The sequence below is a fragment of the Ictalurus furcatus genome, chromosome 7, assembly GCF_023375685.1.
Source record: "Ictalurus furcatus strain D&B chromosome 7, Billie_1.0, whole genome shotgun sequence".
Taxonomy (NCBI): Eukaryota; Metazoa; Chordata; class Actinopteri; order Siluriformes; family Ictaluridae; genus Ictalurus; species Ictalurus furcatus.
Genome location: NC_071261.1, coordinates 29,071,919 through 29,086,572, shown reverse-complemented (window position 1 = coordinate 29,086,572; position 14,654 = coordinate 29,071,919). Strand labels below are relative to the sequence as shown.

Below are 14,654 nucleotides of genomic sequence, written 5' to 3'. Positions count from 1 at the left end.
TTCTGATTAAGGTGTGTACATGAGTCGCTTTTAGAATATTCCTTTCATGTACCCATTTTACGTGTTATAGAACATAGTTCGATTAACGGCACACGTCATTACGTCCCCGCGCCACTCCGTCCGACGTTCCCTCCAGAATTTCACGTATCGACATACAGTTGGTCTTCGTTAAGGAACCGTATACAGTTTTGGGTGATTTTAATTTTAATTTTACGAAAGCTTCAAGTGCGGTTAATTATTTGTCGTGCTGTACGTGCAGATAGACGACTGCTTGAAGCCGTGGGCTGCGTCCCAAACCGCGTACTTTCCTACTATATAGTAGCTGAGAGACATGTAGATAAGTACGCGGTTTGGGACGCAGCCGTGCTCTCTTGTTTGCCGTCAAACGGTTGAGCGCTGCCGTGTGTGTACGTGTCCTGTCGTAAAATGCGGTGAAAACTCTCACACGACGTTAATAGTGTGATTAAGGTGTGTACATGTCTGTAACGCACGTCGATAATGCGACTAAAACAGGAACACTCCACACGTCTTAATTCCATGTGTGTTTACTTCGAGTATGACTTTAGTCGGATTAAGGTCATCAATAATCACTGTCTACATACTAGTTTCTTAATCAGAGTATCGTCTTAATCGGGTTAATATCGGATTATCGTTGTCCGTGTAAACGTACTGACAGCCTCACTCAGACGAAGTAGGAAGTGAAGTTTCAGAAATATCTTTTATGTTACCACAGTGCTGTTTTTTCAGAATTCTCAATTCTGATTGGTCAGAAGGTGTTGATTCATTTTCTGTAACAGCTGCTCTGACTGTAGTGACAGCAAGGAAAATGTCGATCGATAAAGATGCAGAATCGTTAACATTTATGGAAGGAGTTCCCAGTCTCAGGTCTTGGTAACAGTCTGAGCTAAAAGCTGTAATTTTACTTTGAAGTTTTTTTTTTTTCCACCACAGGAAAGTCTTTAGGGCAGAGGAGTTTGTGCTTTACAGTTCATTGGTAACATTGACAAGCTGTGCTTATAAACTTCACCAAAGAACTAAAACAAAGAATTAAAGTGTCATTTTTAACTAATAATGAAAGGTAATTGGGAAATCGCTGTGGTATAAGAGGAATAAAACACTCTGGAATGTGCTGTCCTGAATACTTATCATTGTTTCAGTCCTCACTTATGAAAATGTACCAGCCACGTATCCACTCATTAGTGGCGTGTGTCAGGGGCAAGGGCATCCCGTTCATTTGTTTGATGAATACATCACCGGATCATCAAATGCCCTCGAGCACTGTGAGCCAGACAATGATTTGTTGAACTATTTAACCAAATCCGATTGTTATCAGGACAATAACTCATTTTTAACCCTGTAAAATTAGATTAACGCATCATGTCTCCAACATTAATTGCCGTGATGATGAATATAGTGCTGGACAGCATTTGGAAAGTCCCAGCTGATGCATTAAGATCCTGCTGTTTTTCCTTTAGATGAGTGCAAAGTCAGAATCAATCCTACTGGAGTGGCAGTCGTGTGTCTATTTCTTGAGATTCTCGAGGGGACAATAAAAGACAAGGTGTCCTTCTAAATTCTGGATTCATTTATTAATACTGAGCATGTGGGTTGTGAAGTGAGATCTAAAAAAAAATAAATAAATAAATAAAAAAAACTATGATTATTTGATAAAATGTGAAATATTACAAGAATATTTTTTACTCCTAACAGTCGGCAAATAACTTTTCCAATGATGTGAAATTTACAAATAAATCAATTCCCTGAGGAATCAACAATACACTGAGATACAACTCAGTAGTTCCAAAGGTTCATGTAGATAAATGGAGACATTGCAATCATTATTCAGTGGATTTTAGAATCCAGGAACCCTGTGGGTTTCCTCCAGGTTCTCCAGTTTCCTTCCACATCTTAAAAAAAAAAACATGTTGAGAGGTAGATTTGCTATGCTACATTGCCCCTAGGTGTAAACGAATGTGTGTGGGTGTTTTGCCTTGCAAACAATATTCCTGAGTTTGGCTGTGAATCCGTCATGACCCTGACCAGGATAAACCTGTCACTGAAGATAAATGATTGATTTCATTACAAATACAACGATGTACAAAGATATGTATAGAGGGTTCACTAACTAGTCCAGACTTGAAACTAGTCCAAAAAGGCTTATATTTAGCCAAAAAGAATTGAAACTAGCTCACAATGACTTGAAATCAGTCCAAAAGTAACTTGAAAGTAGCACAGAAAGACTTGAAACTAGCCCAAAAGATACTAAACTAGCCATAAATACTTGAAACTAGTCCAAAAAGACTTAAATTTAGCCCAAAAGACTTGAAACTATTCCAAAAATTATTTTAAACTACTTCAAAAAGACTTGAAACTAGGGCAAAAGACTTGATACTAGTCCAAAAAGAATTCAAATCAAGGCAAAAGACTTGGAAGTAGCCCCCAAAACTTGAAACCAGTCCAATAAGACTTGAAACTAGTCCAAAAACGCTTAAATTTAGCCAAGAAGAATTGAAAATAGCTCAAAATGACTTGAAATTAGTCCAAAAGTGCCTTGAAAGTAGCACAGAAAGACTTGAAACTAGCCCAAAAGACATTAAACTAGCCACAAATACTTGAAACCAAAAAGACTTAAATAATCCAAAAAGACTTGAAACTAATCCACAAAGGCTTAAATTTAGCCAAAAAGAATTGAACATAGTTCAAAATTACTTGAAATAAGTCCAAAAGCCACTTGAAAGTAGCACAGAAAGACTTGAAACTAGCCACAAATACTTGAAACTACTCCAAAAAAGACTTAAATGTAGCCTAAAAGACTTGAAATTATTCCAAAAATGACTTGAAACTAGTCCATAATTACGCAAAACTAGCAAAAGAAAGACTTGAAACTAGGGCAGAAGACTTGATACTAGTCCGAAAAGAATTCAAATCAAGGCAAAAGACTTGGAACTAGCCCCCAAAACTTGGAACCAGTCCAATAAGACTTGAAAACTAGCCCAACAGTCTTCAAACTAGTCCAAAATTACTTGAAACTAGCACAGAATGACCTGAAACTAGTCTACAATTACTTGAAACTAGTCCAGAATTACTTGAAACTGCCCCCAAAAGAAACGAGCCCACAAAGACCCGTGTTGTCCCACGTTTCCAAGGGGCCACCGCACCTCAGGTATAGTTCACACCTAGTTCTGTATTACCTCTGAATATGAGAAGGACTTAATACATACAGGTACAGATATTGCCATTGCGTAGCAACTCGGTTTCTTCCATGACCGTACTGAGGGTTGAGACACACTTTGGTCACACAGAAAGCTAGGCTAGGATCTGTTTCTACACAAGCAGCTTTCTCCAGGCCTGGGGCCAATAGTTACCCAGGAGCACAAACAATGCATGAAGGTTTGCACCAATCAGCTTGTGAGGATCAGAAACCCAGGACTTGCTCTATACCATTTGGTCGTGGTTTGACAGGACTCGGGGCGAAGCCACCCCGAGGTGACCCATAACTATAACATGCATGGCTATGTTCCAAATGGAGGGTGGGGGTAGAGATGGAGAAATGGCTGAGTTTGCAGGGATTTTGCATTGTTTATGTATCAGCGTTGCCTCTGGTTACATTGCCATCTCACTGAGCCGTTTTTTTTTGTGTGTGTGTGTGGCTGGAGCGCGTTAGCTGCAGGCTCTTTGGCATGCAGTTTTTTTTCTACTTCTTCTTCTTCTTCTTCTTCTTCTTCTTCTTCCACAGAATCATTTATATTCCACACTTGAGGTTAGAGAGGAACATGAGATTGTGGAGACAGTCGAAGCTGCACTTCGAGGTGGCCGCGGGCATTTCAGCGCTTCGGAGTCGGTATGTTATGGAGAATTTTAAAATAGTTATTTATTACAAATTCCGAAGCCTGGCACATCCTCGTTCCAGGAAGAGCAAGTCTCATCGCAACGAGAAAATCAGAGTGGTGCTCGTGCTCCAAAACAGTTACTCATTCACTCGGAGGTGCGTTTTTTTACGGGATCTTACCGTGTTTGCATTGTAGCCTGAGGCAAAGTCTTGCAAGAACACCAGAACACACCCATATGCACATATACACGTGTTTAAACACACACACACACACACACGCACACATATACACACACAAACCCTTTGTTCTGTGAACACACCTCCATCTTCATTCGTCCCTGGTTTAAAAGCGGAAGTGGGCTGGATCACCTGGTCAGATCCCGCTCAAACCTGCGTGTGTTATTTCAGATGTGCTTGGATGATTCTTTCGCTTGGACGTGGGAGGGACGAGCCATCCATCACGTTACAGCTCCGGCCCCGAGGCTTTCCTCCAACACAGAGGACAGACATGGTCCACGGCTATGTGGGACACAATGGAGGTCTTTCAACACACCTATAAATACATGATCTGTCAGCGTGGAGCAGCCACAGGCCGCGCTCAGCTCGCGTTCACACCTCAGGCCACCCATCACTTATGTTAAGATATTCACACGCTCGGGGCCACGGCTAAGGCTGAGTTCATTTCAAACTCTCGTCGAACCGCAACTACGTCTCTCTCTCTCTCTCTCTGTCTCTCTCTCACACTCTCTTTCTCTTTCTTTTTCCTCACCCTGTCATGTGAATAACTAAAAATTACGAGGAAAAAAGAACACAGAGAGAAAGAGAGACAGAAAGAGAAAGGAGAAGGTTATTCATTATGACTGAAAGCAAAACCATAAGCAAGCAACCCAATTACAGGCGAACGCCGTTGACCGACAGAGCGCCCCGCGGGAATGCAGAAGTGTGGTGATGATGACACGGTGAAGGGAATTTCATAAATAATCTCTGACAGCCATGAAACAATAAATGCAATACATCAATCTGGATTATTACAGAATCACCCGGAAAGCTGAAGTGGCTCAGAAATGTGAATAAATGAGAGTTAAATATGATCCATAATCACAATCTAGATTTGTTATTCGATATCACCGTGAAGAAAGGATGGTTTTCTTTCCTTGTATATTTTCGACTAGAATGCTATCCCCCCACCACCCCCCTCCCCAAAAGCCGACTGAAGCTAGAATGGAATATCTGACTTCGAACCACGTGACAACCAAAATCCCTCCCAAATACGAAGCAAGGTTAAATAGTAGGTTAGTGTATCCAGAGATGATCTTACTCATCAGACAGCTGAAAAAATCAAGAACATCAGAAGTTGGGATTTGAAGGTAACAAGCTGATTCGCATATTAAGAGTAACACAGCGAATAGTAATATAGCCACGTGGTTAAAATCTCATCAAACAGATCCAAGACGTGTGAAATGACCAGCTGTACACAGGGCAAATGTAGAAATGCACGAAAAATAGAAAAGATAAAAGAGTCGAAATAAGTCTGATCAAACGAATTGGACTTGGCCATGATGGCAACCAGTGGTTAGGCTCCTGGTATTTTAATTAATAAAATGTACCAAAACATATAGCACCTCTTACAGTCTCCTCTAGGGGCGCTGTGACGTTTGCAGAGTACATTTGTGAAAATCGGAAACTAATTGGATTTATTCGTTAAACTCTGGTTTGAGTAAGGAATAAACCACTTGGGAGCATGCTATTATCGCAGAGGTTTTTATTTTGTTTTCCAAAATTTGCAATGCACCTTGAGTCTTTTGTGCTTTTTTGTGGAAAACTACCCGCATTGGAGAAACTGCGATTGCACGAAAACGTTTTGCATGCTCTTTCACGGTGATGTTTGTTGGTAAACGAGACATGTATAACGTGCGTGAATCGCAGAGGGCTTCGGCCGACTGCGCGTCGCGACGACGTCGCGTGATGTGTCTCGGCCCAAACCTGCGGAAAATCTGTGGTAAATTTGGGGGGAAAAATCGTACGCTCCTTCGAATATTGCGGCGTTTCCTTGATTTCAATACTTCCTGGGATAGGCTCCAGGTTCCCCATGACCCTGAAAAGGAGTAAGCGGTAGAAGATGGACGGATGGATGGATGGAACCTTGAGACAATTTCAGGTCATCACGTATGTTCTAACAGCTATTTTTCAGCTGTTCTCTCACCAGCATCTCTTTTTTTCTCTCTCTCTCTCTTCAAGATAATAAGACCAATATAATCAGAAGCTTTTCCTGTTACTAAGGAAGAAACCAGAAAGTGTAAACCTTCCCTTGTCGGAAACTTCACCGACTCTTACAAAATGCCGATGATGGAGATTCCATTTTAAAAAAACTAAATACGCATATCAACAACTACACGTTTTGTAACCAGTCCACCGTGTATAAGCGGTCCCTGTGCTAGCTGATACTATATTAATGATCATGTATTAGAACACGTACATTAATATACTCTAAACCTGTGATTTGCTCTGCAGCTGGAACGACTGTATTATCCAAGCTGCTGTCATAGAAAATGAAGCAACACCTTCTTACCAATCAGAATCGAGAATTCAAGAGCTATACCGTGCATGCTTATACCCATTTTATGTTAAGGCATTAATACTATATCACGTGTAACGGGTCAAAGGGGTGGAGTTCTGATCTCAGGAGAATATGGGGGCTTGTCTGACTTTCGTACGAAAGACGCATATTGTCATGTCAGAGCAAACCAGTGACTACATTTCCCATCCTGCACTGCGGCCTACAAACATGGCCGCCATGGACTGCAATTCCTAGAACACTCATTCACTCTAATCATGCACACCTGCATCCAATTCACAGCACTCACAGCCACAGTATAAAGAGACTGCTTGAACACAATGACTTTGCTAAGTATTGAGTGTTATCACCGTACCAAGCGTTTGTACCAACCATGTTCCTCGTTTTGATTCATGTTCTGTGATCTTGTTTCTCGTTCTCGATTCTTGCCTCGCCTCGCCTCGCCTCATTTATGCCTGTGACCCATGGCCTGTTTTCGACCACGCTATTGTGTTATGATTTGGATTTGTCTGCCTGTCTCTCTTTATTAAAAGCTCTTATCTGCACTTGCATCCGTCCTCAACGCCGTTATGTGGAATACGTGATACATATTCATCGATTCTTTATGAGGATAAAGGTGCATAATTGTTCCCCGGACCATTGTGAAGTACTTTATTAGGCCTTAAAAACACACTAACGCAAGAAAACCGTCTTTTCCTTGTTGGTATGAGTGATTAGCAAATCAAACGGAGCTCATGTTAAATATTCGCTATTGGTTTAATGTAATTCTTTTCTAATTCTTGGTTTATTCAATTTCAGCTCCTCAAGGCTGCTGAATATGGTAATAAGACCTTCATGCTGGGTTTTGGTTGTTTTTTTTTTTTTTCTCCTTCCCTCTTCCTTGTGTAAATTGCAGCGATCACCTGGAGCCTTTTGAACAAGATTACCCAGATGGCCTAGCGTTATATGCCTCAAGTTTTATTTTCCTGTCTTCTCTACTCTCCCTCCTTCTTTTCTCTCTCTTCTTTTCCTGCATGGCTGGAGGGGAGCGAGCAGTGGCAAGACCTCCTGAAGGTTCAGGGCGAGACTGCGAGGGGACAGCTGTGCTAAACGCGAGATCTGGACAGAAAAAGAGAGAGTGGTATTTAGGTTTAAACCTGAAGGTGCCTCTTGAACACACACACACACACACACACACACAGACAGATCGTCCTCTAGTACCAAAGGGACTGTGTTGATCATCAAATAAGTATCTATACACGTCTGGTGTATTACACAGAATTTACTTCTTTTTTTTTTTTTTTTTTTTACAAACAACAACTTTATGATAAGATGGCCCGGTATGTTCATAAGTTCATATCACAGCGCTGCTGACTTCTCGATTCTGATTGGTCAGATGGTATTGATTAATTAGTAGCTCTGAAACTACTACAGTTTTGGCTGTGCTTCAAATTACTGCATTCAGTCTAATATGTTATTGTTGCTATAGTAACATCTTACAAAGGGAATTGTATGGCAGACTATGGAAGACCGTCTCCGGCGTGGATATTAAAAAGGTAATTGCAACTTTATTTCACAGACTTGCGACTTTAAATCTCACAATTCTGATTTTTTTTTTCTCTCGTGCGCGATTTAGAATCCACTCGATGCAGAACCTGCAATGTGACTAATTTCAGGTCATGAGCGCACTCCAGAGTCTGGTATTAAATGTCTTAACTAGCTGGTGAGTGTTGTTCTTACTGTATATAACCTATTTATAGAGAACGGTTGACGATTTGTCAGTGCATTCTTTGCAACTCACTAAATGTCATCTAAACTGCAAGGCAAAAAATGTCATAATTGTGCAATATGAACGTGCAGTTGCGAGATTTTAGCTAAAAAGTTGCGAGAAATAAAGCGAGAATCGTGAGATGTAGACATGCAATTGGGAGAATAAATGTCAGACTTGTGAGCTGTTATCTCAGAATTGAGAGGGAAACATTGCAGAATTGCAAGATATAGAGTCGATATGAAGTCGTAATGGATGAAAAACACTTGTATGATCATTGAAGTTGAAGTTTTCTGCAAGGAGCAGTTTATTTTGCATTTTGGAAGGAGTCTCCAGTGTTAGCATATATATATATATATATATATATATATATATATATATATATATATATATATTAACAAAATAAACAGAACCCTAAATCGTAATGCAGGGGGCAGGGTATATACATATACATACATACATACATACATATATATATATTATTATGATATGATTATTTATATCATTATTTATTTATTTAAAAAATAAACAGACCGTAACGCAGGAGGCAGGGTAACTAATAATTTTTAATGTATGGGTATATTTTATTTGTATACGCTGAATATTTATTTGGACTGAAGCTTTGCATCACTGATGCATTATAAAATCATATCTGACATGAAGCGAACATGGATACATAAACACTTAATGTTCCAATTATGCAGCAGCCTGGAGGGAGGAGTGAGCGCTTCCTGCTGAGCCCCTGCAGTCATGTTTTGTGTGTGTGTGTGTGTGTGTGTGTGTGTGGGTGGGTGTCCAAAATCTATTTTTCACATGAGCATGTGTGTCATGTTTGTAACATGTGAATATGTTGGGGCATTGGTGTGTGTGTGTGTGTGTGTGTGTGTGTGTGTGTGTGTGTGTGTGTGTGTGTGTGTGTGTGTGTGTATAGACATTAAGGGGAGGGTGAGATACTGAATTGTATCGGCAAAGTGTATTATATAATTACATTTATCGTTTCACGTAGCATTTATTATTTAGTAATATACTGTAAGTGATATAAGTCTATGACAGGAAACACAAAAACGTTTAATGAATTCTGTTTCATCATGCTTCTCCTTGCTGTTCCCATAAAGTCCATTAAAACTTCTTCTTCTTTTTTTTTTTTTTAATTCATCTGTCTGTTTTTTTTTTTTTTTTTTCATGCTTTTACAGAAGCAGTTTGTCAGTTTTGGCGCCCCTCTTCTGCCTGTGAGGTGCATTACAATTGTCAAGTTCGTTTCCACCAAATGACTCCACCCCCTTCTGTAGAAATAATTTAAGACGGCTTACACAAGATGGCTGCCACACATATCCTGCGGTCGTCTGGCGTGTCACTTATGCCCGTTCTCAGACATGAATGCTGCGTGTTAACGTGTGCTGTAATCCCAACGCAAATAGTGGGGGCAGTACAGCACACAAATAAGTAAACAAACAAGCGTTGTGCATCAAATCGCAAACTTATGTAAAGACTAACAATTAGTGGGATAGTGGAATTAAAAGACCTACCCTCTTCAGAATCTGGGGTTATTTGGCGTTATTTGGGGTTATTTTGAAGCGCTCGACTGTGTGAGGAGGAGAAAAGCTACGACTATACTTTCAGGGATCATTTCTAGAGTACCTGACTAGGAAATGTGATTTGAAAGCGTCCCGTCTCTCTAATCACGATGATGAGTTTTGATGTACTCTTCTGAGCATGAATCGGATTTGGGCTAATGACTCATTCATGGGCTTTAATCATTGATGAACGTTCTCTGTTTCTTAGGAAGCATGAGTCACAGTGTTTCACAGCGCTGTGCGTGAAGTTGAAAAACATTTTACAGGTCTACTTTTTGGCTCCGACTTACCACCTAGTGGATGTCGCGTTTAATCTTCCGGATGTACATAAAGTAAGAAGGCGAGTGTGTGTAAAATGGGTGGAGCTGAGCCGCTGTGTTCCAGGGACCGTTTAATCATCATTGGTCATTAAAGAAGAAAAAAGTAATCCTTGTTTGGTGAAGCAGTTCCTGTAAGCCTAGGTTCGTGTTACAGCTAGAAATCGGGCCAAAACCTGATTTCTTTTCATCTTTTCTGACTTTGGATGGATTTTCGAAAATTTCATATGTAAACTTCCTTAGTAGAATTCACCTACGATGTAAACGTTTACATTTTTGAAGGCAAATACAAGGTTTTTTTTTTAAAAAAATAAATAAATAAATAAAGGATTCTTTAAATCTACACAAACCGGATTTGAACCAAATCAAAGGTTGAGTTTTTTCACCCTTGAGACGCCTCAAGACGTGAGATGTTTGTGTGGGAGTGTCTTATCATGTTGCTGCTGTGTTTGATGTGTGTGTTCATGTACACATGTGTGTGTTGGGGGCATGCTGTCACGAGGTTGTCTTACACGCCTCAGGACTCTCCTCCGTCAGGGCACGTGAGCTACAATGTGTCCTGACAGAACTGACGTGAAGGCGCTCGCAGGTCAGGCTCTGCTGCCCGCTGTCTTTTCTCCTGTGGTTAACACTCACACACACACACACACACACACACACACACACACACACACACACACACGTACGCGTCTGCAAACATGCATAAAAACATGCTTGCACGTCGTCCATGTGCACCACAAAACGCACCGGATCGGAAAACTATACGGAATCTACGCATCTTCTCCGGCCTTCAAGATTCCGAGAGACCGTAAACGTAGAGATCACGTCGCCACCAATCAGAATCGAGAACGATCGCGGGGCCGTTATGAATGTTAGCCACGAGTCATGTTTGATGTGTTCATTAAGATTTATCGATTTTAATTTCATATTTCAAACCACCTCGGGCGCAAGACACCTTAAGCAAACACCCATGTATGTGAGATTAATGGCTGCTTCACATAATCAACTGCAGCGAGTAGATCACTCTGTTACCGTACCTCAAGGCAACTAAAAATAAACCATTTAGAGACTATTTATAACGGGGGGCCGAGCCAGGAAACGTGGCCTTCGTCATGAATAAATCATTCAGAAATGTTTACCCATGTTGATAATGCGTGATGGAAGGGTTTTTATGGATGGAGCGATGATGAAATGCAAGGCTGATAATGGACTGCGGCCATTTTAAATATATGTTTAGTTGCTGCTTTGTTGGCTCTTCTGGAGAATTCTTTAAAACAAAGAAATATTATAATGCTGGAACTACAAGTGCAGCGCATCGATATATCCGTTTAAATCTCAGGTATTTATAATTTAAATGCATGTGCTTACTTTCTCTCTCTCGCGCTCTCTGTCTCTGTCACACACACACACACACACACACACAAATGCATATATATATATATATGTATATATATATATATATATATATATATATATATATATATATATATATATATATATATGTCTAGTGTGCCGGCTAAGGACAGAAAATTAGGTCAGACCTATAGGAAGTTCTGGCAAAAAAAAAAAAAAGTGTACGCCCTTAGGGGAATTAGTCACTAATATCCATGGCAACCCACATTTTTCCCCTTAGCATATAAGTCTGCGCTGGTCATTTGGGAGCAGGTCATTACCATGTATGGAAATGGATAAGTAATGACGAAACCTGAGCAGAGACCAGAATGATGGCCTTTGGGATGGGGCAGGGATCAGTTAGGTATCAATACAGGAAGTGCTGTCGTAGAAGAGTTTGGATTAGTGCATGATCTCATTGTGGGATTATTATGATTTATTGCAGTATGCATGTGTAGAAGAAGAATAACAAACAGTACTAAGTGTGTTGAATGGATTTGAAATGCCAGTATTTCTGCTGGGAAAGTTATGCATATTCAGAGTCGGGTTACGCACGAGCTTAGGCCGATTTGCCGGGTGCGCCGTTCTTGTTATTATTCACGTCTCTTTTATTTTCCAGTACTAGCATCTGAGACAGGATATTTCAGTAGTCTCTAGACCACCACCATAGTAAACACAAGAACTTGTCTTTAAACCTGAAAGAAAAGATGGCGAGTAGAAAATGCTGACTAAAGAAACGTATTAAAACAAGAGACCATTTATAAATGAAAAAATATATAGGTATTTTTTTCCTCATATGAATGAGAAAATGGCAAGCATTAAAATAAACATCTAATAGGAGTCTAGAATACATGCAGTATAACATGCAGCCAATATATTGCTGAATGTATAATCCGAGTCCTAAGTATCATATTAATGATTGCAAATCTGGTTTCATTTAGCAAAATGTCTCCCATCCTCATTATTTGGAAGCTTATAAAAAATAGCACTCGATCCAGTACAGCGTATTATTTAGGAGTTGCTCCTAAATAATAAAAGTCCTGGGATGAGTACAGGACAGTCTTGATCATTATACCAGCAGTTCTAAGGTACAAATCTATCTGAAGCATGGGTGGGATTTGGGCATAAACGGGTTTATAAATCTGTCCTTTGGACCTCCATTTGCCTCTTGAGTTTTACATTTAAAGCAAAATGAAGAACCTTGTTATGTCTAGGGGCGGAGCTAATTTCAAGGACCAGAAAAAATGTAAACACGGAGCTGAATTGAAAAATCTAGCAAGATCCGTGGCAAGATCCAGGTTTTATTTATTATATATATATATATATATATATATATATATATATATATATATATATATATATATATATATATATATATATATTACTAAAATGGTATGATTATTATATTTACTTTACTTTGCATTACAAACTACACCTTTAAATAGACAGACGCCAAAATCCTAACCGAAATGTACACACCATACATCATCATAAAGGGGTTTAATGTAAATGTAATATACAGTTAAGGGTAGGACGTGAAAGCACATCTAGGACAATCCTAAAATCATCATCATAGTCCTATTGCCATAGTGCAACCTGGAGTAAGTAAGTAAACCAATTAAGGGTTGAACACAGAACAGGTGAACACAATAGGGTAATCGACCAATGACAGGAGAAGGACAGAGACAGGACCAAAATAAAGGAACATGTCAAAACATAAACAAGAGCACATGGAGAACTGATAACAATAGCAAGGTTGTTGCGTAATAAGCAATCAAATGTACGTTGCACTGTTTTATTCACCGATTATTTTATTAATACGTGAGAAGATTTTGTTTTACGTAGTATAAAAACAATGCTGGGTTTGCAGTGTGTTCATTCTGAAATTAGAAATGAGTCAGGGGGGTAAACGTTGCGAGGTGTGAGAGAAAAGAAGTAGAAAACCACAAGACCACTGCTTTTCTTTTTATTTATGTTCTTATTTATGAGATGCAACACAAGATTAGATATGAGAACCTAAATAAAAACATTTCCATACAGTTTTGGTACAATATATTTTATCTTCGAAAAGTAGAGGTGTCAAAGTATACTATAGGCCAAAAAAAAATAAAAAATCTACAGTTTTTCGGTGGTTTTTTTTTTTTTTCCAAGATTTCAACCACAGTGACATGTGATGGGTTTTCCCAGACCGCCACACATTTTCTATTCTTGATTCTATAAAGGAAAAGACTGAATTCATACTGGTTTAATTCCAGTTCAGTAATGCAGTAAGCATCAGGTCCTGCAGACCTCAGTCCCAAACAGTTTGTGTGTGTGTGTACGCATTTGCGATTGGATTTGTTTATCTATGTTTGCATTCTTAGTCAAAGTCTGGAATTCAGTACTCAGGTCTCTGGGTGGTCTCGTTGTTTATTGCCTGGGAGGCTGGTCCTGCTCTTAACTAATAGTTCTTGTCTGTGTGTTTCCATTATCTTAGTCGGTATCTACGCTTCTACCTTCTTAGTACGATAAGACCTGTTGCGCAATAGTGTTTATGCGCTTGTGGTTTCTATCAGTTTTCTAATATCTGAAGCGATCCATCATCCATCCTGTCATGAAGCGCAGGACAGAACAGCTACACGCCTGCACCTTGTTTAAACCTTTATTCTATCAGATTCAATAATAAGAAATAAATAAATAAATAAAACACGACTATTATAAAAGGCTGGGTTTTTTAAAAAAAAAAAAAAAGAAAGAAAGAAAGAGAGACGGTGGATGGGTGGAAGTGGGAGATGAAGACAGATGGAGAGCTCATTGAGCGGATGAAATAAGCAGATAAAGATAAATGAAACAGGTACGCACGCCTTCCTCATCACCCCTGCAGAGAAAGCAATCTCAGAACGGAGCTCTTCTCTTCATTAAAGTGCAGAGAGATGCACTACCCCCTCAGTTTTACGACCCTGGCTGCAGGGCCGATAACAGTCGTTCGTGCCGCGTCCTCGGGCGAGCCGGCGCTGCCGCGTTCCCATGCCTTTGTTTGTTTCACAGCCGTTCGAACGTTACCATCTGTTTGCCATTCGATTTTATTTCTCTTTCTCTCTCTCGTTCTCTCTTTTTTTTTGTCGTCCCTCGCTTATGCCATGCAAAAAAGAAACATATCACATTTTGGAACCCATCTGTTTCTGACTTGTCTCTCGGCCTGTTAATGTTTTGCAGGTTGCGGTTTCTGTGTACTTGGGG

The 14,654-nt window shown here is 39.8% G+C and overlaps 1 pseudogene; it reads left to right on the top strand.

Moving 5' to 3' along the window:
• Positions 1-9,756: 9,756 nt before the first annotated feature.
• LOC128610822 (uncharacterized) lies at positions 9,757-9,954 on the top strand (annotated as a pseudogene).
• Positions 9,955-14,654: the final 4,700 nt, after the last annotated feature.